At 32.9% G+C, this 27571-nt stretch overlaps 1 long non-coding RNA gene across 1 annotated transcript in view; it reads right to left on the minus strand.

The window, feature by feature from the left end:
• LOC131484783 (uncharacterized) overlaps positions 1-27571 on the minus strand; it is a 275064-nt gene that overhangs the window by 196976 nt on the left and 50517 nt on the right. The window lies entirely within an intron of this gene.

Here is a 27571-nt window from a genome sequence, read left to right on the forward strand (position 1 = left end):
TAAAGTTATTTGGCAAATGAAAGCAATGATCATATCACTGTGGGTCAAAGGTATGAATTAAACCAAGCCTAAGTCAGTTGAAGAGTAAATGTGAGCTGAGGTGGTGCTGAGACACAACGAGCTAAGTGAGATATGTCAGACAGAGAAGATAAATATTGTATGATACCACTTATATGTGGAATTTTAAAAAGTTAAACTTGTGAAGACAAAAGTAAAATAGTGGTTACCAGAAGGACTATGGGGTGGAAGGATAGGAGAAATGCTGTTTAAGGATACAAACTTAAATCAAGTAGTAAATAAGTCACAGAAGTCTTATGCACTGTATAGTTATAATAGACATTGATATTATAATCATCAAACTGAGACTAAATTATTTTAACCAAAAAAAAAAGAAATGATACTTCTATGACATGATAAAGGTGCTAATTATCATTATTATAGTAATCATATTATAATCAATAAATGTGCCAAATCAACATGTTGCACACCTTACATTTATGCAATATGTCAAATACACTTCAACTTAAAAATGATTTAGTGTATTAGCTAGAAGAGGATGAGGTCTTTAACAGGAAACTTTAGTAGAGATTTATTACATCATTCTTCTATGTTTGTGAAAATATACTCAGGAAAAATTGAATATGTAGGAAAAAGAATGAGAAGTTATAGCAGTATAGTCTGTGTTAGGGTGACACTGAGTGAAAATCAGAACAGGAAATATACCATCTTTCTTTGATCAGTGCTGGAAAAAGAATATCCATTGCTAAAGAATGCATTAAAACCAGTCTTTGAGGAAAATTAACATTTTGATAAAAATGAGGAGGTGGAAGAGAATTTCAAGTAATATAGGAATTTCAAGAACTGTACTTAAAGTTGGACTTTAAGGAGCAGAATGAAAGTGTTCATAAAATCAGTAGCTTTCATAAAGTTGCACTCCTTGTGCCTTATTCCCAGTTTATGATCATTTGATATAGTAACTTCTTTAAATAAAATGATTAAAATATGTAAAAAATACAAGGTCTCCAAATTGTGGCAAGAATGTAGGCAACATGCATATATATATTTAATCTGAGACACACTGACCTCAAAAAGACAAATTTAGTCCTCAGAAAGTAATATTTACAAACAGGAAATTGTCTAAACTTTTCTAATATGTTGCTCTCAAAAGGTCTAATTTATGAATATTAAGAAAAAATAGCTTAATATTGAAACAATTTTTGAGAGACATATTAAATACAGGAAATAGTGTATGTGCTGCTAAAATTATTTTGGAATTTTAAAAAATACCTACCTTTATTTTCCTGAGTATTAAGGAGAATAAAATATAACTTATTATAAGTAACTCATGATGCATCTTGCATCGCTAAGAAATTTTTGTTACATCTAGCGTTTGGACATAAATAGACACGTACAATAATCAAACTTTGAGAAATAAGTTATTATTTTGAGTATCTATTTGCACTTATTTGTCTCTGCATAAACCAAAACATGCAACATTTCTTCAGAAAATTTTTTTTTATTTAAAAAATGTTTTTAACGTTTATTTATTTTTGAGACAGAGAGAGACAAAGCATGAACGGGGGAGGGTCAGAGAGAGAGGGAGACACAGAACCTGAAACAGGCTCCAGGCACTGAGCTGTCAGCACAGAGCCCGATGCGGGGCTTGAACTCATGGACTGCGAAATCCTGACCTGAGCCGAAGTGGGATGCTTAACCGACTAAGCCACCCAGGCGCCCCTCTTCAGATATTTTTCATGTAATTTCTGTTATAGTTCCAAAGAAATGATATGATCTCTTCAAAATATATAGCAATTTATTTTTTCTTTGGAATTATTTTATTCTATTTTATAATAGAATCTACTTTGTCACTTTTGGTAAATTTGTGACTAAATGCACTAAGGCAATGAAAACAAGATAATCAGGTAAGTATTCAAATAAACCAGTTCAGGTAGGTAATGTTATAATAAATAGCAGTCTCTCTAGGATCTGCATCTATGTAACTAATCAATAGTTTAGCCAGTGCTCAAATGGGAGATAGAGAGCTAAGTCCAGAAAATTAAAAGTGAGAAGTATTACACATGAAGAAAATATATAAATAGGGAACAAGAAAATTTAGGAGTAATAATACAGATATTTGTAAACTTTAAAACTGATCTTAGTGGGGGCGCCTGGGTGGCTCAGTTGGACTAAGTCCGACTTCGGCTCAGGTCACGTTCTCATGGCTCGTTAGTGCAAGCCCCTCATCGGGCTCTGTGCTGACAGCTCAGAGCCTGGAGCCTGCTTCGGATTCTGTGTCTCCTTCTCTGGGCCCCTCTCCCGTTCATGCTCTGTCTCTATCAAATATAAATAAACATTAAAAAAATTAAAATTGATCTTAGTGTTGAAAATAGTCTTTTTCTGGATATAATTCCTACAATGTACAAACTTAAAGAGGGACAACAGACGCCTAAGTTTTCGTTACTCTTGGGTTAAATATGGGAGTGAAATGGCTGGGTTGTATGGTAGCTTATCCATGATTGTTGATAGTTTTATTCTTAATAGCCTCAAAATAAAAACCCACATGTCCATCAAAAAGTGAACAAATATCCAAAATGTGGTATATCCATAAATACTACTATAATATTATTCATCAATAAGCAATGACAACAACACTGATGAATTTTAAAGTCATTTTGAGTAAAAGAAGCCAGACATAAAAGAGTATCACATACTGAATAATTGCATTTATATGAAATTCTGGAAATGCAAACTAATGATGTAGTGTCAAAAATAAGATTGGTGCCTGGGGCTAGGGCAGAAGGAGGGATGACTATCAAAGGGGTACAAGGAATGTTTGGGGTATGATGAAAATGTTCTGTATTTTTACCATGCTGGTGATTTCACAGATGTACACAACTGTCAAATGCACTGAACACTAAATGGATGTAGTTTATTGTATGTAAATTATATCAAAAAGTCAATTCTAAAAAACAAAAAAGTAAAGAAGGACATGAGGCAGACTGTTGGTTCCTACCGTATATGATTCTGGATAGCAATGGTTATGTTAAGGCTTAAAAACAAAACAGCAACAACAAAAAACTACATGGCAATTAGTTATTAAGACAAGGGTTTATTTCTCAACTATGCAAAGTAGGCTATGACTCCAAGCAACTTTTCCAGGCACTTCAAAGACAAAGTCTTATCATTCCACCATCTTATTAAAGAGGCAATTTACATGATTATTCCAGGAGAGAAAAAACGTCTCACATAGGAAATTAGATGCTTTGGCCTGGAAGTTGTTTACACTCATAACCAATTAACCAGAATTTGTCATGCAGCCCTACCAAACTGCAAAAGGGCTAAGAAATGTGGCTTTCTATGTACCCACACAGAAAAGAGAATTCGATATTATAAATAACAAAAAATTTTATAACATACCTAAACCATATGGACAGTAAGGTTTTCTCTGTATATTCATTCCCTCTGTGACTATCATACAAAAGTGCAACTATTAGTGCTTATTTTAATCTGTCCTGAAAAATCTTACCATGAAAGTAATGATCTTCAATGTAGACTGAGTGGTTGAATAATATTCTAACACATATACTGCTTAATTCACTTAACTAATCCCCTTTCTTGGAGCAAAAGTTATATTTGGAAAGGTTCCCTATTATAAACACTGCTGTGGTGATCATCTGTATAGATGTCTGTTTGCTAGAAATACATAAGTTTTAATATTACATTATTAGTTATCTATAGCAGGATGCATTTTCCTGTCTATTTAATATCCAAATAAAATTGACTGAAGCCCCCATTATTTACATTGCAGAAAGTCCAGTGCTCTTGCCAGAGTCAGTCACTTCTGGACCAAAGTTCTCCCGCCTCTAAATTCATGGCAATGCTGTTCTCAATTGTTCCACTATTTCATTCACATGCTGACCCTACCCTAAAGAAATCAAGAATTCAAGCCTGTCATGTAGAATAGAACTTTAACGTTTTGTGATCATGACATAAAAGTTGCATCATTTTACTGCCTGGCACAGTCAAAGGTGAAACTGCGTATTTGTCATCCCTGTCACTGGGAGGCTTTTTTGGACACCCTGATATTGATCCCTGATTATTCACTGAGCACATTACTCCTTTTAGAACTTAATGTTTTCACTATAATTCTAGAGTTTCCTTTATCCACTTTAAAATTTCTTTTCTTTAAAACTGTGCCCTAGAATCACTTTTGTATATGCAAAATCATTGCTACCTAGGTGCGGACTGCTCTGAAATTGAGGTTATTTTTTTTTTCTTCCTCTTAAAAAAGAACCTGCCTTCCTTAGAAGTCAGTTCTAGTTTAAAAGTAGGATTTTGTTGTTGTTATTTATTTTGAGAGAGAGAGTGCATGCATGCGAGTGGGGAAGGGGGGGAGAGAGGGGAGTGGGAGTGGGAGAGAGAGAGACTCCCAAGCAGGGCTCCACATTCTCAGCACAGAGCCCAAAGCCAGGCTCCATCTCAGGAACTGTGAGATCATGACCTGAGCAGAAATCAAGAGTCAAAGGCTCAACCTACCGAGCCACCCGCCGGTTAAAAACTTTGATTCTGATTAGAGGCAACACTGTGTCACATTTTGGGAGGTTTATATTCTCGTTCCTAAATAAAATTGTTCTCTAAGCAGATCCTGGCATAAAACTCTACAATTCGTTAGTTATCGTTGTTGTTGCAAAGAACATTTCCCTCATGCTTCCATATGGTTTTGTTCTTATTCAATCCTCTATCATCTATATAAAATCTCATCAAAGTGAAATATTTTTTTCTCAGATTTTATTGATTTTTATAATAGCTTATTTTTAAAGAAATTTCAACATATTGCTTCATAATTATGTTAGCATCACTTATTTAGAATTTCTGTAAATGTACTATAGTCATTGATATTCTCTGTTTATTTTACAAATTTTTTCCCCACCGCTGCCAATTCATATCCTGTGGTCTTTAATTTTTTCCTAAAGGGATTATAGAAATAGCATACTCTCTGACTCCTTGCATGTCAAGGAATGCCCTTCACTCATCTTCCCATGTAAAAGACAGCCTGACGGGTTATGTCACAGAGGGCATGCAAACTTTTTTTTCACATAATGCTGATAATGAGCTCTTGTCTTCTGACATTTAGTGATGCAGAACAGCCTAACGTCAACCTCATTATTTCTCCATTTTTATCTGCTTGACTGTAGGGTTTCTTCTTTATTAGTTTTTTGTTTGTTTAAAGCACCAAAGTCTATCGAATTACAAACTTATCTTCATCAATGTTACCTATTAATATTAACTCATTTGATCTCTACACTAAAATCTTTCTTCAGATAGAGAAATTTCCTTTTTTAAACTTATGTGTCCATTATCTTTTGTTTATGCTGATTATTGTTTGGTTACCTCTCCTAACACCCTCCCTACCACTCCACCTCTAACAGGACTTCTGGTTGTTCCTCAGACACTGCAAACACATCCTTGACTAACGGTTTTACATTTACTTTTGCTTTTTGTCCGTTAACACTCCTCTATCCGGTAGCCACGTGCCCAGTCTTCGCTCCAGCCTTCTATCCAGTCTGTTCCAATGACACTTTCACAGATAACACAGATACTTCAGCAAAACTAGCACACCAACATCCATTCACATGAAACTCACACTCCCAATGCGCTTTATAACTTTGTTTTTTAAAATTCAATTGCACTTCTTACTATCTACCATGTTACATACTTTTTTTTGTCTATCTATCCTCAGATAATTCCAGCCATTGCATGTCCCATATGAGCTCCTTAAGAGTAGGTTATTTTTTTTCCCTCAAATTTACCACTCTGTGTTCAACTCTGAGAGAGCTTTCTGGAATATATAAATATTGTTGCATCATAAATGAATAGATGAATGAATGGATATGTGGATATGTGAATGAACTATTTCCTCACTTTACACTTGCTGGAATACCTGGTATATTATTGTAGGATCTCCTATCTTTATTCTTCATGTTTGTTCATTTTACTGTCATTAAAAAAATGCATTTTTTCTTGTGTTTTAGGAGAATAGCTCTACTTGGTCTTTCTTATTTTTATTCTCCAATTTGCTGATTTATACTAATGCATTTTCATATTTGTCTATGTGTTTTTATCTACAGGAAATATTTCCATAACTTAAGATAATTATTATGCAGTCTTATGCTTTTACTCTGTTAATGTAATGTCTCCTTGAATAAAATTGAAAATATGAATTAAAGTAAGATTAAAAGCAAATTCCAGAGGTAAAGTGAGACCTAAATAAAATGGATCAATCATTGCTAAAACTTCTTTGCGTTTATGTTCTTTTAGAGTAAACCACAGTTAATTTATTAAATAAATCTTTATCTCACAAGGATATCCTTAAAAAGAATTACAGTTAACTTAGTACATTATCAAAGTCATATTCGAAAGTCGCAGAGATCACAATTACATTACTAATTTCTATAAACTCAGCACTAGGAGCAGTTTTAGAAAAATTTGATTCATCATTTCAATCAAATTTGACTGTTGGCTCTTACTATGTCTATTAAGAACTCTCACAGAATACAGCAGTCTCCAACTAATGGTTTCTGAAATTCGATAATTTTGGTGATATTCTATCAAGGATCTAAAACAGACTTTTCCTTCTGATATAGTACATCATTAGTTAGTTTGAAATTTCCTCACTCTGATCTTGTTTTGTCAAATTAGCAATATGATCAGATTTAAAATAGATTAAGAATGTAAAACTTTTGTACTTAAGAGAAGAAATTTAATGATTGCTACACGTCCATAATAGACAGACTCTTAAAGTAGTGGCCATAGATAAAATAGCAATAATTTTAATAATTGTAACAATTAACATGTATTGGTCCTTAACTAAGTAATGAACATTTATACACAATGAACATCACATTTACTTTTTCATTAAATACTTAATACTTCTGTAGAGTTTTTTTTTTCTTTACCTTACAGAAAAGGATACTTAGAATCATGAAATGCAAGTAACAGGAACAAAGTAATATTGTCGGATATGGCAGTACTATATTGTGAATCCAGGTCTGAGTGTAGGGCCCATGCTTTTATTTACTTTTATTTACCAATTTTATCTACCATTTTTTCCCATGTAATTAGCCATTTCTTTTGCCTGAGCAACAATTACTTCAATCCTGATGACATCAAATCTTGCTTTCTCTTTTTTCTTTTCCTTATGGAGTAGGAACAATGTAGAGGGCAAATGACAGCTCCAAAAAAAAAAAAAGAAATTCAAATACTATGGAAGACTAATTAGGAAATATAAACCCAAATAAGTTTCTCAATTGTCTTTTATAATAAATAACAATAATAATAACAAACAGTAATGATTTCGTTTACTGAGAATTCATTATGTGCCATATGTTAATCAATTATTCTATATGCCTTACGTATAGTTAACGTTTAGTATATTTTTGCAGGAAGATTAATACTTTATAGATTAAGAAAAAAAGAGTATGTGTATGTGTGCGTGTGTGTGTGTGCATGCATGTGTATGTATGTAAATTCACATATTCCCTTTTTCAGCTTCTTAACCTCAATAATACCAATAAGTCTGCATGTGTGTGTCAGCACACTGGTATCTATGAACACATCTCCTGTTAGTAAACTGACAGATTTTGACCAGTGTTTTCTGTTCATTCTGGCTACAACTAAGAATACATACTGCGATAGGTACGTTAGGGGTACCCTTTTACAGACCAGACTGTATAAAGTGATATACAGTGCAATAAAACCATGAAGCTCATGACTAGGACCAGTAGAATAATATATGTTATGTAGGACACAGAAAATTTTGTCTGCAAGTACATCAGAAAATATAGGTAAGGAAGTATAGAGTTCTAATGTATAGTTGCACAACCCTGAAGTGCAGTTAAAGTAAGAGAGTAATACCATGTTTTTTAAAAATCTATGAAAAATTATGATACTAGCATAATTATTACACATACAAATTATTTTTAATATTTTTATGAAATGTTACACTCTACTTACAAATGTTTTATTATTTTAAAACATCCTGCAAAATATTTAAAGCTCAAAGTGGGTCAACATGATACACTAAAAATGGTCATGGTATATAAACCATTCCTGATGATTTCTGAAGGGGGTTCGACATGTTTGGCACAAAACTACCTTAATCCAGTGGCATATAAATTAACTCTTATTATTTTAAATTTCTTTATTTTTCTTCCAAGCAACAGCTTGGCCCATAACAGTTACCCTCTAATCTCTTGATTTTCAAGCTCCCATTTCTCACTCAAAATAGAAATAGTTTCCTTATGTCATCAGTATAGCATGGAATCTTGTGAGAATAACAACAACAAAAAAAAGAATCATAAGTTAATAAAGTGTTTAACTGATCTGTGTTACAAATGACTGAGACAGACCAACCACTGAAAACTAATGATATCTGAAAACACTTGTTATAGAATATTTACGTTCTTTCCAACTTAGGATCTAATGACTTATTTCTTTAAAAAAAAAAAACTCATTTAATAGACTTATTTTGGATTCAACCTTGAGTAATCTACTGCCATCTGAACAAATGGAATAGCCAGAAAAATATTTTTCAGATATGTTAATGTTCACCTCTGTTAAAATAATGCCTTTTAAAAAGTACAGCTTACTAGACACCTGGAATTTATTCAACTGCTTTACACATCTAGCAATAAAATTAGGGCTGTATATATGAATATTTTTCTCTGAAGAAGATGGTCTGTGCTTTTACAATGACTACTCTTAGTAGTTCTAGGGTGAGTCATTGAAAATATAATATCATGTGAATAGTTTTTTAAAAGATAAATCTCTAGGGGCGCCTGGGTGGCGCAGTCGGTTAAGCGGCCGACTTCAGCCAGGTCACGATCTCGCGGTCCGTGAGTTCGAGCCCCGTGAGTTCGAGCCCCATGAGTTCGAGCCCCGCGTCAGGCTCTGGGCTGATGGCTCGGAGCCTGGAGCCTGTTTCCGATTCTGTGTCTCCCTCTCTCTCTGCCCCTCCCCCGTTCATGCTCTGTCTCTCTGTCCCAAAAATAAATTAAAAAAAAAAAGTTGAAAAAAAAAAATTAAAAAAAAAAAAAAGATAAATCTCTAACATTAGAAATTATTTCTTTCATGAAGTATATTAGCTGATTTTAACCACATAATTTAACATTTTGAAATATGAAGTATTAAATATTGTGGGACTGCACTGGAGAAAATAGATAACATTTGGATAAATGGCATAATAGCAACAGTTTCATGCACTAATTGAAATCCCAGGATTTGAATTCAAACAGATCTTGGTTTAATATGGAAGCAATATCACTTTTAATGTCCATACCTAATTCTATTCATTGTCCATACCTAATTATATTCTATTAAATGGAAATAACTGTCCTATGGTGTGAATTATTATAATAATACACAGAATACACCATTACAATAACATTAAATTATATACATACACATCCTACACAATATTCATATGTGTATTAGTTTCTTATTGCTGCTATACAAATTACCACATACTTATTGACTTAAAACAACACAAATTTATTATTTACAATTCTGGTAGTCAGAAATCCAAAATGATCTCACTGAGCTACAATCAAGATGCTGGCAGGGATGTATGCCTTTCTGGAAACTTTAGACTTGCTTTAACTTCTGCAGACCACCTGTATTCCTTGGTTTGTGATCCCCTTTCACCTTTAAAGTAAGCAATGGCAGAGTGAGTCTTTCTCACATTGCACCACACTGATATGGACACTGACTTTTTTGCCTCCCTCTTTTCATTTAATAAAGACTCTTGAATACATTGGGCCCATGTGAAATCCAAGTTAATCTCCCCATACCAAGGCCAGGTGACTAGCAACCTTAATTCTATCTGCAATCTTAATATCTCTGATATTCTAGAAATATTACATATGTAATTATGTTAGATATATTATATAACATATATTTTATAACATACGTTAACACAGCAAACCCAGCATCATATAATAGTAAGAATCCACTGCTTTCATATCTAGGATGGTTGTCAAAACACCTCTGTTGCTCCTGGTCAAGCTCACTCACATGCTATCAGCGAGCTATTTCTTTTTTTTTTTTTTTCAACGTTTTTTATTTATTTTTGGGACAGAGAGAGACAGAGCATGAACGGGGGAGGGGCAGAGAGAGAGGGAGACACAGAATCGGAAACAGGCTCCAGGCTCCGAGCTGTCAGCACAGAGCCCGACGCGGGGCTCGAACTCACGGACCGCGAGATCTTGACCTGGCTGAAGTCGGACGCTTAACCGACTGCGCCACCCAGGCGCCCCTCAGCGAGCTATTTCTGATATAATCTAAGATGGCTTTGGCTGAGACCACCTGGACCACATGTCTGTTCTTCACATGTTTTTCATTCTCCACCAGGCTAGCCTAGGGACATTCTCACAGAAATCCCTGATTAAAAGAAGTGAGAGCAAGCCTAATCAGGTGGTAAAGTCTATTAGTCCTCTGCTTATGTTCTGTTTACCGACATTTCACGGGCCAAAAAAGTCACATGGCTAAACGTAGGATCAGAATGAAAATGTAGAAGTTTATATGGCAAATGGTGTGGGAGGGAGAAAAAAATAAAGAATTGAGGCTATTTTTGCAATCTATTACTAGGCATTTAGCTTTATTAAAAACTATTAACTTAGAAAGGTAACATATTTAATGCATATTATGTATTAGGCAATTCTAGGCAGTAAGGAATCAATTGAGAAGAGAAACAATTTTAGTCAATATCACTTTAATTAGATGATTAAACCATTGCTTTATTTTTGATTTATTTCAAAGAATCAATATTTGAGCTGGTTGATTTTCTCTATTTTATTCGTATTTTTACGTCTCATCTATTTCATTCTTTTTACTTTAGGTTTAGTTGCTCTTCTTTTTCCAATATGTTAAGGTAAAAAATTAGATTGTTCTGAGATCTTTCCCTCTCTGTTTCTAGAGACATTTAAAACTAAAAATTTTCCTCTAAGCACTGATTCCACTGCATTCCATAAGTTTTTGTATGTTGTGTTTTTATCTTCATTCCTTCATTTATTTCAAAGTATTTTCTTCTGAGTATTTGACTCAATGGTTTTTATTTAAACATTTTCTAGATGTTTGTGAATTTCCCCAATTTACTTCTTTTACTGACTTTCAATTTCATTCTATTGTGGCTAAAGAACATATTTTTTAAAATTACTTCAATCCTTATATTCTTTGAGAGTTTTATGGTCTAACATACAGTCTACTCTGGAAAATATTCTATGTGTAGTTCAGAAAGAATATATATTCTACACTTGTTGGCTGGAATGTTCTATAGACTTCTGTGAGGTCCAGTTGCTATATAGTATTGTTCCGATATCATTTCTTTTTGTTTTCTTTTGCCTACTTATTATATCCATTATTGAAATCATGGTATTGAAGTCACTAATTTATATTGTTGAACTATCTACTTTTCTCTTTAATTCTCTCAGGTTTTGTTTCATTTTGGGGGGCTCTGTTGTTAGGTATACATAATGCTTAGAACTATTATATCTTATCAATGGACTGATGCTTTTATGTCTTTCTTTGTCTATAGTAACAAAGGTTTTCTTATAGTCTAGTGACTTCATGTTTTTACAACATTTCCAGTTTTTTTTGGTTACTATTTGCATAATAGTTCTTTACCTAATCTCTTACTTTCAAACTTTGTGCCTTTAAATCCCAATTGTGTATCCTGTAGACAGTATATAGTTGGATCATATTTTCTCATCCATTTTGCCAATGTCTGCTTTTAACTGGAGTGTTTAATCAATTCATGTGTAATGCTGTTGTTAATGTAGGATTCATTTCTCATTGTGCTACTTGTATTCTATGTGTCTTATGTATTTTTTCTTCCTTTATTTTTCAAATGTAGTCTTCATTTGACTTCATTTCAAGTTTTTGGTTGATTTCCAGTTTTCTGAAAAACTTGATTGTGAAAACTTTAGTAGGTTTATATGGTACTTCTATGGGGAAAGTTTTTGGAGGTACTTATTCCACCATTTTTGATGACATCATTCTCAACATTAGATGTTGTTTCTTTGATCTCTACTCTAGCACTTTCTTCAGTATAAATACATGCTGACATTTTTCCATGAGGTAAATTCTCTTGAACCTGTTCTCCTGACAGCTATTCTCCAAATATTTTGTTACAGCTGCTCAAATTCCTTTCCATTCTTGTTCTTGTTTGTTGTTCTCCTATCTTCTGCTAAATCTGACATTCACTCTCAGCACTCCACAAAAATGGCACTTGTCATGGTCATCTGAACTCCATGTTACTATACAAAATACTTTTATTTTAGACTATATTTTATGTATTATATTTAGTTCTCATTTTACTCAAGTACTCAGTGACATCTGATGAAGAGTAGCACTTTCTGCTCCTTGATAAAATTTTGCAATTGTCTTCTGGGACACCCTAGTCTGCTGATTTTCCTTGTACCATACCTATCACTCCTTGCCAATATTATTTAATGGTACTCTCTCTTTGCCTTGATGATTACTGTTGAAAAATTCTGAGGATCAGTCCTTGGTCATTGCCATATATACTTTCTGTTGGTAATGACACTCAATATCAAGGTATTAAATGCTACATGTATGTTGACAATTCTTATACCCAAACCAGATTCTTCTCTCACACTGCAGATAAATAACCGCTCTATCTGCACTCTTCCCAATATCACACAATGTTGTAACTACATTCTTTAAGTGATTCAGATTTTCTTTCTCAATAGATTATAAACCATATATACATTACAGAATGTTTTAGTTTAGTCTTACACATTTTAACTCAAAATGGATATATCAATAAACTAATACTCTCCTGAGATATCCTTTTGTACTCAACAGTAAGTGCATGATTCTTCATATTTTGCTTATAACATTATCTTTTTGTTCATCATTCTACATATATATTGGCTATATATTGGCTATTTAGACTTTACTTACTTATTTTTAAAAGATTGTTTTCTTTTTTAATTTATTCATCCATTTTGAGAAAGAGAGAGACTGAGTGGGTGAGGGCAGACAGAGGGAGACAGAATCCCAAGCAGGCTCCACAATGTCAGCACAGAACCCAATGAGGGGCTCGATCCCATGGACCATGATCATGACCAAAGCCAAAATCAAGAGTTGGACACTTAACCGACTGAGCCACCCAGGTACCCCAATTCAGATTTTAGTTTTAAGCAAAATGTGTCTAGAACTGTGACATATTTGAAATTTTACTCTGCTTATATTATAAGCTAACAAATTAGACTGATACAGTCAGAGATGCTGGCAGATGACAAAGGATCCATGGGTCAGATCAAAATGACTTTATTATTCATAGCACAGCAGACAGCATAGGCTTCATGTTGTCTTCTGTTGCTTTTGTTCCTCAGGTACTTTCAAGGCAGTTTAGAGATTGGCCTAGATAGACTAATGGTTTTGTGACACAGCTGAGGAACTCAAGTTTTTGTAGAGTACTTCTAGCAAAACTACACTGCCTTTGCCTGAGAAGAATGCATCTTTCTAGGAAACAAATATACTCTCTGCACCCTGAGACAGATAATACCTTAATTGCCCTTCAAAAAAGAGAAGGAAATTATGTTGTGATGAAACAAAAGAATATTATAAATGTATGGGAAAAAATAAATTATAAGCAAAATAAGATGAAACATTTTGCTAATGTTAAGGTGCACAAGAGAACATTAATTCGTTATTCTAGGGGTGCCTGGGTGGCTCAGTCACAGTTGAGGGTCTAACTCTTGATTTCAGTTCAGGTCATGATCCCAGCATCATGGGATGGAGCCTCACATGGGGCTCCATGCTAAGCGTGGAGCTTGCTTGGGAGCTCTCTTTCTCTCTTTCTCTCTCTCTCTCTTTCTTTCTCTCTTTCCCTCTCTCTCTCTCTCTCTCCCTCCCTCTCTCCTTCTGCCCTCCCTCACTCTCTAACAACACAAACAAAAAAGTAATTATTCTACTCATTTAGGTTAAAATAGGCAAAACTTCAAGCTGTTGACCATATAAATACATGTAAATAGATAGTCCAAAACAAAAACTGATATGATATATGTAGATATGCCATGTGGAATATTCTCTCAACAAAGAGACTATGAAAGTCTTTTAATCAACTTTACACTGGATTTCATGTGTTTCTTTTATGCTGATTTATAGGAGTCTCTAATGTACACAGATTATTGTATTTTGAAAATTTTGTCAATATATTTTCCATTCCTTTTATGTTTTGTTCTCAAAGATTACATCCTGGGAAATAACCTACGTGAAAATCTTAGAGAATAATCTACTCATTGGGAGAGACATACATTTTATCATTCAAAGCCCTGGTTTTAAATCCTAGCTATTATTTTATAATATATGGCATATATTTATAAACTCTAAGCATTATTTGACAAATTAGACTAGCAATACCTAACTACCAATAATTTTGTTATGATGAAAGAAGACAGAATTTGCAAATGCACAAAACAAAAGTGTTTTAATTATCATCAGATTCCAGAAAATTTTAATTAGTTTCATTTTTGTAGTTAATTGGTATGCATATGAAAGTTGCGTAACAAATATCAGCAAATTGCTATGCAGAGATCCTTGCAAAAATGACAGCAAATAATCATCCAGAATTATTTACAACAATTGATATGTCTAGTATCAAATGACAAATTTTAAGAGAAGTTATTTATAAATGATATTTTGGCTCTTTCACTTGCTGTTATGTTCCTTTTTCTGTTACATTTTTGACTTTGTATCATGAATAATTTTTCACTACCATATATTTTAAAATGGAAAATATAATGAAATAACATAATTTCTGACTCAACTGTATAAATAGAGCTTATTTTTGAAATATGTCATAAAATGAATTCAAAATAATATACTCTTATAAAATTCAATATTTATCTTAATGTTTTTAAAATTACAAAAAACATAAGGCTTTATGTATATAACATTCTTAACTTCTTTCTCAAAAAAACTAGTGAAATTTAATTCATGCTTTGTTAAAATGTTTGTGAATAATATCAAAATTAATCTATAACTATTTTTTTAATTTTTTTATTGTTTATTTATTTTTGAGAGACAGAGACAGAGCACTAGTGGGGGAGGGGCAGGGAAAGAGGAAGACACAGAATCTGAAACAGGCTCCAGGCTCTGAGCTGTCAGCACAGAACCTGATGTGGGGCTTGAACCCATGAACCATGAGATCATGACCTGAGCCAAATCGGCCGCTTAATCGATGGAGCCACCCAGGAGCCTCCAATGTAACTTTGTATTTTGAAAGTTTCATTCTGTCTAATCACATTTTGAAAAATACGTAAAGTTTAATAATATGGGCATTTTAGGGGCGACTAAGTGGCTCAGTCAGTTAAGCGTGTGACTCTTGATTTTGGCTCAGGTCATGACCTCAGGGTTCATGAGTTTGAGCCCTGTGTTGGGCACGCTGCTAATAGCCTGGACCTTGCTTGGGATTCTCTCTCTCCCTGTCTCTCTGTCCTGCTTGTGCATGCTGTCTTCTCAAAACAAATAAATATTAAAAAAGAAAACAGCTAAAAAAAAAAAAAACTAATATGACATTTTACTAATAATAAAGTCAATCAGGATTGAAAAAGTAAAACTAGTTTACTTCTGTGCAAAAATTATGGCTTTTTAAATTACTTGGCTTTAGAATAATAATAAACATTTACAATAAGATTGTGATATATTTTACTATCATTAATCCACACATATTGTATTTTAACATCAACACTGGCTTGATTCAGACATATTAATATCACTGATTTCAGAAGGCTGAATTTAAGCTTAAATAAAAATATGAAGTAAAATATAGAATCTGTCATTTCTTGATTACTTGTTTTAGCTTTTAATTTCAACATGTAGTTTCATGTGTTTCCTTTTTGTCAGAGGGATGCTTATAGTAACTCAAACTACAGTGTCCTATAAAAATACAGGACAATGATTATGTATAGATTCATAATACTTGCATTTTAGTATGGTTAATTTGGTATTATAAATAAACATTTTAAAGATACATTTTGGGGCATACCATAAGCTAAATAACAAAGTTTAAAATATTTCTAATGTTGTAAAACAATAATTATACTAAAATTATGTTTAAAATATACTACTCAAGAAATCTTATAAAAATTTATTTTAAATCCAATCACAAAGCATTGGGTTTTCTTTTGAAGGGAACATTTTCTAGATTTTAATTGGATCAGCAGCATGTATAAAAACATAAAATTATAAAAACAGCTCCAAAATACAAATTCTATTCTATTTTTTCAGTATTGAATAGGACCTTATTAGAGAATGGGATAATAATGTAATTCACCTTGATATTGTTCTTGTTCATCTATTTCTATATACAGATAAAATGATAGAGTATAAACGCATTAACACTGAAAATAATAATATGTAATATGATTCAAATTGAAGTGATTTCATCTGGGAAATATATTGTTACATCTCATTATCATAAAATCTTTACAAATGTAGCTGTAGTCTATACATAATTATCCATGTATTGCTTTCTAAGTCATCAGAACTTCAAAACAACTGTGCTATTAGTACAAATGAGAGGTTTATGAATACCTAAGAATTGCAAGTGATACTAAATTTATGCATCAATTACTTATGGTAATTAGCAAATATCAATATTATCATTACCTTGTTTGGACAATAGAATATTAACATTAATCCCTGAGTTAACAACTTCAAATAAGCAAACATATGTACCACTATAATATTAAGCAAATGGACTATAAAAGTTTTCATTACAAAATAATGAAAATGACTGTTGAACTAATTAAAATAACTTTAATTTATTAAAATAAAAACTATTCTTTTCAATTTGTGTTACTTCTCTCTGAAAGTAGGAAACAACTGAAGTGAAACAATAAAAATATAATCATTAGGTTAAATTTATATAATGTACTTACTGTAAACTAAGAGGTCTTCTGATTTTGTTAAAGAAAATATTTCCTGTTGTTCCCTGTTGGATATATTTATATTATTGTAATTTAATATTCTAAGAAAACTGTTCAGGTCATTTCATAGTAACCTTCAACTAATAGAAGGAATTTGCAAGAAAATCAGAATCTAGTTTGCCTTATTAGATGTGGTTTTCCAGCAACTTATTTATTTATTTATTTTTAACATCTCCACACATTGAGAATTTGAAAGTTTTTTTAAATACCACTGGGAAATGCAAACCTGCTTTATCATATTTGGGGTACTTTGTAGGAATAACTTGGTTAAGGCACAGGAAGAGAGATTCAAATTACTTAATTCTGAAGTCCCTAATGGAACACTTAAAGTTATTGGTAGATTGGGTTCCTGAGTCCTTCACATTTTGGAAGTTACTCTTTGTATGATAAGTCACTCTTTCATCAAAATAATATTTATTGTGGGAAGATGCCAGAATAAGAAGAACCAGTGATCTGTCTCCACACCTAGACAACAATTGCACTGTCAGAACCTATCTGATGTAACATAATATTATGGAACTCTGGAGTCTACTGAAGGCTTGTAACTCCAGGGAAAGGCTTAGAAAGTAATTTGTGGTTAATTTCAGTCACTCTCAGCTCTATGTAACAACTACTCATACTCCACCCCTAGATACAAGGCAGGCAGCTGTACAAGTGTCCCTGGAGTTCCTTGCACATAGCTTGTGGGAGCCACAAAGAGCAAAAAAGGACTGTCTTCTCCAAATATTGGGGATCAGTGTGGTAATTTTTAAATGTTAGGCATAATATCCATGGTAACCACAAATAAAATAGCTATAGCATATATACAAAAGAAAATGAGAAAGGAATTTAAACATTCCACTTCAGAAAAAAAACAACTAAATAAAAAAGAAGAAAATAATACAGGAAACAAGAGAAAAAAAGCTGTAAGGCAGTTAGAAAACAGAAAAATGACAAAAGTAATTTTGACAAAATAAAAATCAGTAATTACTTTTAAGTGTAAATGGATTAAACTCTCTAATCAAAAGTCTGACACTAGCAGAATGGATAAAAACACATGATCCAAGTATATTATGTGTACAAGAGACTCACTTTGGAACCAAGTGCATGAAAAAGATACCCCATGCAAATAGTAACCAAAAGAGAAGAGAGGTAGCTATACTAATATCAAACAAAATATATTTCAAATTTTAAATAAAGGTTATGAGGGACAAAAAGGACATTTTATGTTAATAAAAGGTTCAATACAGAGAGACATAACAATTATAAATATTTATATACCTAGTACACCTGGGTGGCTCAGTCGGTTAAGTGTCCAACTTCAGCTCAGGTCATGATCTCACAGTTCGTGGGTTCAAGCCCTGCATCGGGCTCTGTGCTGACAGCTCAGAGCCTGGAGCTTGTTTCAGATTCTATGTCTCCCTCTCTCTCTCTACCCCTCCCCTGCTCACGCTCTGTCTCTCTCTCAAAAATAGATAAACATTAAAAAGAAATTTTAATAAATAAATAAATAAATAAATAAATAAATATTTATACACCTAATGATGACCACTGAGACACACACACACACACACACACACACACACACAAACACACACACACACACACACACACACACATATATATATATACACACAAAACATCACAGAATTGAAGGGAGAAATAAACAATTCTACAGCAACAGTTGGAGACTTCAATATTATATTTACCATAATGGGTAGAATGACCAGACAGAAGATAAAGATATAAATAACAAAACCAAGACAATAAACCAACCATATCTAATAGGCATATAAAGAACACTATACACAAAAACAGATACACATTATTCTCAACTGCACATGGGACATTTTCCAGGATATATCATACAAATGGACACAAAGTAATTCTCAATAGCTTATAAAAGACAGACATCAGAAAAAGTATCTTCTCTGACCACAGCAGGATGAAGTCAGTAATATATTAACAGAAGAGAAACTGAACAATTCACAAATATTTGGAAATTACACATCACACTCTTTAAAACCAATAGATCCAAAAAGATATCACAAAGGGAATTAGGAAGTATTTAGAGACTAGTGAAAATCAAACAGGACATACCAAAACTTATGGGACAAAGAAAAAAGGGGAAATTTATAGCAATAAACACATTTTAAAACAATAAACATTTCAAATCAACAAAATAACTTTATAACTCAATGAGCTAGAAAGAGAACAAATTAACCTTAAGTTAGCAGAAGGAAAGAAATAATAAAGATTAGATCACAGATAAATAAAATAGAGAATAAAAAACAATGAAGAAAATCAATGAAACCAAATGTGGGTTCTTTGAAAAGAGCCACAAAATTGACAAACTTTTAGCTAGATTGACTAAAAAAAGAGAGAAGACTTAAATTACTAAATTCAGAAATGAAAGTGGGAACATTACTAACAACTCTACAGAAATAAAAAAAAGATTATAAAAGAATACTACGAACATTTGTATGACAAGAAATTGGATAACCTAGATGAATTGGATAAATTCCCAAAAACACAAAGCCTACCAAGACTGAATAACAAAGTAGAAAAATCTGAAAAGATCCACAACTAATAAGGAAATTGAATCAGTAATCAAAAGTCCCCTGAAAAAATGTACTGGGTATGATGGTTTCAGTGGTGAATTATACCAAACTTTATACCAAACATCGGTCATTTCAATTAATGTGCTACACCTCATTAACAAAATAAAAGATGGAAATCACATGATCATCTCAATAAATTCAGGAAAAAACACTGAATAAAACCCAATACCTTATGATAAAAACACTCATCAAACTAGGAATAGAAGGAAACCGCCTCAACATAATAAAAGCCATATATGAAAAAACCCACAGCAAACATCATGGTAAATGGTGAAAACTAAGAGCTTTTTCTTTAAAGTCAGGAAAAAGGCAAGGATTCCTACCCTTACCACTTTTATTCAACATACCACAGGAAATTCTAGCCAGAGTAGATAGTCAAGAAAAAGAAATTAAACTAAATTAGAAAAGAAGAAGTAAAATTATCTCTTTTTGCAGATGATACTATCTTATTTGTAGAAAATCCTAAAAAAATCCACCAAAAACCCTGTCAGAACTAATAGTAAATTTAGCAAATTAGCAGGATACAAAGTCAACCCATAAATTATCAGCTGCATTTATCCACTAACAATGAACTTAAAAATAAAATTACAAAACAATTCCACTTACAATATTTACCAATAAGAAAAAAATACTTAGGAATTATCTTCACTAAGGAAGTGAAATATTTATAAAATAAAAGCTATAAAACACTAATGGAAGAATTGAAAAACCACATAAATATAAAGAAACACATCCCATTTTCATTGATTGGAAAACTTAGTATTGTAAAGATGTTAATACTACCCAAAAGTGATCTACGGATTCAATGCAATTCCTATCAAAATCTTAATTTGTTTTGCAAAAATAGAAAAACTTATCTCAACATTCATATGGCTTCTAAAGGGACCCAAAATAGCCAAAGCAATCTCTAAAAAGAAAAAACCTAGAGAACTCATGGTTTCTGATTTCAAAATATACCACAAAGCTAAAGTAATCAAAACACTGTGGTGCTGGCATAAAGACAGTGTATATATCAATGGAAAAGAATACAGAGAGCCCCAAAATAAACCCTTGCATATATGATCAAATAATTTTTGATAAAAGTGCCAAGGCCATTCAGTTGGGACAGGACTGTTGTTTTCAAGAAATGTTCCTGGGAAAACTGGATATCTACTTGCTAAAGAACGATGCTAGGCCCTTACTTTTAACACTATAAAAAAATTAACTCAAAATCAATCAAATACCTACATTTATAATATCTAAAACTATAAAATTCTTACAAGAAAACATAGAGCAAAAGCTTCACAACAATTCAGCCATAATTTTTTGGATCTGACACCAAAGGCAAAAGCAAAAAAATAAAAATAGACAAACTAGACAGAATGAAAATTTTAAATTTTGTGCCTCAAAAGACACTATCAAAAGAGTAAATAAAAACACACAAAATAAGAGCCAGTATTTGAAAATCATGTATCTGTCAAGTGACTAATAACCAAAATGTATAGGGAACTAAGCAACAATAACATAAACACCTCAATTCAAAATGGACAACGACTTGAATAGGTATTTCTCCAAAGAAGATGTACACATGGCTAAGAAGCCCATAGAAGATGTTCAACATCACTGATCACTGGAGATACGCAAGTCAAAAGTATAATGAGATACCACCTCACACCCATCAGGATGGCTATTATTAAAAAAAAGAAAAGAAAAAAAAATAAGTGTGGTGAAGACATGAAGAAAGTGTCTTAGGCACTTCTGGTAAGAATGTGAAATTGTACAGCCAATGTGGAAAACCTGGTGGTTCCCCCCAAAATAGTGATGATGGTTGCACAGCATGGAGTATAATTAATACCACTGAACTCCTAACAGTGTTAAAACAGTGTTTTTAAATTCTTTAGAGACAACATAGTTTCCTACTACCTGCTACTTTGGCAGATCTTCCCCTCTCCACTGCACTGGGACCATTACTGCCAATTCCCTACTTCTTGAAATGGCCAAGGAAGAATTTCACAATATGTATCTATGCTGGCCTCACAGTCCACATTTATTTGCTCATCACTGTTACAGAGGACAAAACATGCCTGGTGGGACTGAATCCATCCCTATTCTATGAGTGAGAACCTTCCTGATTTAGGATGGAATATCCTACATGATCCCCGTCCTCATTACCATAGTTGACTGGTACAGGATGAACCAGTCAGAATGAAGAACAGGGGCTGTGTTGAAGACATTTATTTTCACTTTCAGGTTGTGGTTCTGCAGACAGGAGGCCTAGTACTGTCTCAGCCATTTTGTTGCCATCAGGCAAAGTAGTCTGGGGTCAAGTCAGAAGAGAGGAAAATACAGTCAAAGGAACTAAAGAGAAATGGACCCAGATCCTAATCTATTTGGGACTAAAGCCAGCCATACCTCTGGATTTTCAGTACAGGTCACAATAACTCCTTATTTGAGCTAGGTTATGTTTTCTACTATTTGTTAAACTAGAAGTCATAGCTGCTTCAAAGAGGAATAATTCTGCTTTATTCAACTGTGTAATACCAACATTTTTTTCATAGAATTACTTTTAAATTAATGAAGTTGGGGCGCCTGGGTGGCTCAGTCGGTTGGGCGGCCGACTTCGGCTCAGGTCATGATCTCGTGGTCCGTGAGTTTGAGCCCCGCGTCAGGCTCTGTGCTGAGAGCTCAGAGCCTGGAGCCTGTTTCAGATTCTGTGTCTCCCTCTCTCTGACCCTCCCTCGTTCATGCTCTGTCTCTCTCTGTCTCAAAAATAAATAATTGTTAAAAAAAAAATAAAAAAAAATAAATTAATTAATGAAGTTAATCCAAAAGGATTTACATTTTATGGATTGAGAATAAAAAAAAAATAAAGAGTAAAGTTTTATTTTCCTTTGACTTCTGCAGGACTTACTGAAATAATATTTTATTTGAAGACGATTGTTCTAAATTTTGTGTCTGGTTCTGAAATGTTAAAAATAATGCTTGGTGTATAAATACCATGCCAAAAAAGATCTGCCTAAGCTTTGCTGCTTTCTATTTTCATCTAGTTAATGAAGCTTATTTAGCTCTTTTTCATTTCTTCAATTTTATTTTTTAATCATTTGCAGGTATCTCCTCTTCATTTTTCTCTTTGACCTGTGAACAATCCACTTTGAAAATGATATCTTGATTTTGTAATTAATCCTGTGGTTTCTAGGTGTAGAGGTAGGTCACAATTGATCATAATGAGTTTACCTCTTATTCTACAAAATTCACTAAAAGAGTTGATGTTTCACCTCCAGTGATAAGATGTTATGTGCTGAGGTCACCTTCTAGCTTGCTGAAATTTTCATTAAAAAGGGAGGAAAAGAAAAATCTTTCAGCTGAATTGGAGACACTGTGACTATCAACAACATTTTGCATCAAGAGCCTATTAAATTTTCCAGTATTAGCCCATGGGATTAACTCATTATTATTATTATGATTGATGCATGGTATTTTTACATACTTTGAGAGTCCTAAAATAACATTACTTGTCTCTATTATAGACATATATTTGTAATTACTGATTCAAACCAGAGATATTCAATGTTACTCAATATTTTCCTCATATATTATCATTTCTTAAAGGAAAACATGTTTTCCATATTCTCTCACATGTTTAATAAAGCTACAGGTCCCAAATACGAACTTTTTTTTTTCACTTAACCCAGAATTAAACAGTATCTTCATAGACTAAATCTATAGGTAAGAAATGATTCAATCCTTTGGGTAATCATTTTGAGACAAAATCAAAAGGTCACTGTGATACATCTGCATATTTTATTTAAAAAATATTTGACTTAAAGCACACATACACGTTTCAATTTGATTTTTTAAATATTCAGAGAGCAACATGGGATAAATTAACTATGGAGCCCATGTTTTCTACTCTTGTATTTTTCCTTATTACTTATACTCTTCATCATTGATCAGCCCTTATTATTTACTTCTGTCTTCCACAACACTCTAATCAGCTACATAATTACCCTCAAGCCCAAACTGTCATCATTCTAATTTTGTGACTTTTCCAATCCATATTTGTGCTGCTGAGTGTGACTGTAATCTTTGTAAATAACTAGCTAACTATCACTGGACACTTAAAACAATCATACTATATTTCTCTAGTCATCTCCTTTATTTTGTGCAGTAATCATTCAAGCCTTCAACACTTTCCTCAATCATCTCCTTTCCAAGATCCACTGCCATTCAAAAATTGATTTCACCGTTCACTTCTAAAAAAACAATCATTATACATTATACAAAAGTTCACTATAGCTTTAGAACATCTGAACGGGCTAACATCCTTCTCATATTCTCTAGACTCTATGAAAGATAAATCAATTCAATTGCGTTTTGACTCAAATGTCCTTCTACCATCTCAGGAACCTCACTTAATGAGTTTTCTCATTAATAGCTAACATACACAAAAACATTCTCTACTCCTTTTTCTCACCATATAGTTTAACCTTGCATACATCTTTCACATCATAAGCAACGACAATACTGTCTTCCATGTAAATTCAAGATTCCTGAGAAAATATCCCATGTAATATTCAACAAAAATTAATTCTACTAGACCTATTCTGCTCTTTAAAGCAACTTTTGTCAAAATCATCAACTTCCTTTCAGCTAAATTTAACAGAATGACTTTAGGTCTACTCTTACTTAAATATCTGTGGCATTTGACAAATTTTATCAAATCTTCATCTTTTAGCAGATTCTTCCATTAGATGCATACAGAATAATAGTTCCTTAACACTTTATTTAATGGGAGTATGGCCCTAGTGACAAGTTGACTGCAGATTTCTATTTTTCAGAACTGTGAGATACAAATTTCTGTTGTGTTAAGCCATCTAGCTTGTGGTACCCTGTTATGGGCCCTACTAAATGAATACAGACTTTTTTTTTCCAAATATCCTTGGCTTTCTTCTGTTCCAATCTTCAAGCTCTTAATATGCCATCGTATTAATTACAGTGGCTACAATTACCATCAACAATAGGAAAAATCTTCACACAACATTCAAGGCTTTTGAGGTTCTATGCTTGTTTTTTAAGGTTAACTGTTTTACATGTGCCCTGTGTACTCCATACCCTTTGTATAGGGACTAAGGGCTGGTATCTTAGATCAGAAACCAGCTCTAAACACTATCTGTCTTTGGAAAAGCCACTAAACTTTTTAAGTCTCAATTTCCGGACCTGCAAATTGAAGTTATAAAAGTACAACAATGTTACTCTATAACTATCCTATCAGTCCTCTTATTCCTTTTTTTAAAAATTTTTAACTGAGCATAAATAGGGTTTTCCAACGCCAAGATCTGGATGTATTGAAAAAAATCAACCCTCTAAATGAAGGCAGAAAAAGTTTATTATGTGTATTACCATGTATTTTCTATTTCTTAACAGCTCTCTTTTATTCCTGTCTAAAGATCCAGAAAAAATAAAAAAACTAATTTGAGAAACAGTATCAACACAAGCACAAAATACCAATTAGCTGATTATTACTGGTCAATAGCAATAATTTTTATATGGAGCCATTTAAAATAGGCTTGATTTCTGATTTAATGGTTCCCAACAAAAATCAACAATTGAAAAATTAGTATACATCTATTTTGATTCATTTAATAGATTTCTACCAAGACACAATTCAATATTTATCACCAAATATATTAGTACAGTTTCTGATTATGTTTTATCTTGCCTCCTGATTGTTTTTAATGTTTATTTATTTTTGAGAGAGAAAGACAGAGAGAGAGAGAGAGAGAGAGAGAGAGAGAGACAGAGCACGAGTGGAGGAGGAGCAGCGAAAGAGGGAGACACAGAATCCGAAACAGGCTCCAGGCTCTGAGCTGTCAGCAAAGAGCCCAACGCAGGGGCTCGAACTCACAAACCATGAGATCATGACCTGAGCGGAAGCCGGACACCCAACTGACTGAGCCACCCAGGTGCCCCTTTCCTCCTGATTGCTTAAAAACTGTATATTCTCTCTTGATATATTTAAACTACTCAGATTTGTTGTTGATGACATTTTGTTTGTTTTTATACTAGTGTTTGCCCATGGTATTGCTGTGTTGTTCTTACACAATTTTTAATGCCCATTCACAGTTAAGGGCACATTCATAGAATTAATAGTTTAGGTGTTGAACTATTCCCAGGATTTTTAGTTGAAGAGTTTATAAGTACTGTATATACATATAGGACAAAAATGCATTAATAGAAATTATAAAGTTTATTGGTTCCACCTAGTGGCAATGCAAAGCAAGTTAAAAATAAAATTAGCACTATGATATTATTAAAAGGCTAGGACTCCGGGGCGCCTGGATGGCGCAGTCGGTTAAGCGTCCGACTTCAGCCAGGTCACGATCTCGCAGTCCGTGAGTTCGAGCCCCGCGTCAGGCTCTGGGCTGATGGCTCGGAGCCTGGAGCCTGTTTCCAATGCTGTGTCTCCCTCTCTCTCTGCCCCTCCCCCGTTCATGCTCTGTCTCTCTCTGTCCCAAAAATAAATTAAAAACGTTGAAAAAAAAAAAATTTAAAAAAAAAAAAAAAAAAGGCTAGGACTCCGAAAAGTCTACTTATATGACCTTTCCATTTTGGTGGATATTAAATGCTTAAAATAAACCTACTATTTTAAAAACTCATATAAATGAATTTCAGATTTCTATACCAATTTTCTGGTAAAATAAGTTCCCCCCCGCCTAATTTAAAAGAGCTGTCTGAACAAAAAAGAGCTAACTAAAATAGTATCTCCTGTAATTGTAAAGTTTTTTGTTATTTTTTAGATTTTTTTCTACTAATTAAGCATACGTTTCCCTCTACATATCTATTAATTGCCATTCACTAAGCTGTTGGGACCTGAATAAATAGCCATAAGAATGTTTATGAATGATCAAAAACAAAACACATAAATCTATAAGGTAATATGATAGTTCTTATAGGGAAATTCATCCTTATTATGAGCTAATACATGAAATGCTTTCAACAAGTAATCATTTTATCAGCAAAAGTCCCAAATTTTCTACAAAATAGCACTCAAGCAGTTGAAATGTTTTCACAATAAAAAATACCAAATTATGTTTCCTTCAAATTGCATAATTAGTTGTGATATCCCATGCTAATTGTATTTATTATCATAAACATGACAAAATAATGATATATGAATAAACTATTTTTTCCAGTACAGATATCGTTAGAACACCTGTCAAGAAAATTATTTTCCGTCTTTTGCTCCAAGAGCACCTTTGAGGTTCTTATGAAAGCTATTTATGTCTTACAACTAAATTCATTTTTATTGTCTAATGTCTGCAAAAGTTCAAACTGCACATAGTGTGTTTTATCATAGAAAAATCTTTCCAGTTTAGTTATGACAGACTTGCGTTTTATATGCTGTGCAAAAATATTTGATCTGTGTACAAAACACATTGCTAGGAAAATGAACATTTCCATATAACGTTGGATATTGTTAACTAAATTTTTAGATATTTTAAGAGAAGAAAATAAAAGGAAAATTACAACTGAGTATTCTTTGTCAGATAGGAGTAATATGCTACATTAGGCAAAATGAATAAAATCTTCAGCGTGTGAACTTTCAATCTTGCTTATTTAATTAATTTTACATAAAGAAGCAAATGACTTAAAAACCATCCCATGATAGCAAATTACTTTACCATGTTTACCTTTGCAGCTTTCTAGAGATAAGCTAACCACATCCTTTTATAGCTGTCACAATTGTGGGGGCTTAGTGTTGTTATTATTGAACACCAGAGGAGAAATAATGGATGAAAATAGCATTATCCTTATATTCTTATCATGGTTTTTAATATTAAGTTACACTGAATCATGAAGGATGCAAGCACAAATAATATGCTGTTTGGATTAATAAAATTACTAATGTAACACATTTAATTAACATATTATGAACTGCTTACATTTCAGTATAAATATATAAATGATGCTCATTTT

Source organism: Neofelis nebulosa, chromosome 1, assembly GCF_028018385.1.
Source record: "Neofelis nebulosa isolate mNeoNeb1 chromosome 1, mNeoNeb1.pri, whole genome shotgun sequence".
In the NCBI taxonomy this organism is placed as follows: domain Eukaryota; kingdom Metazoa; phylum Chordata; class Mammalia; order Carnivora; family Felidae; genus Neofelis; species Neofelis nebulosa.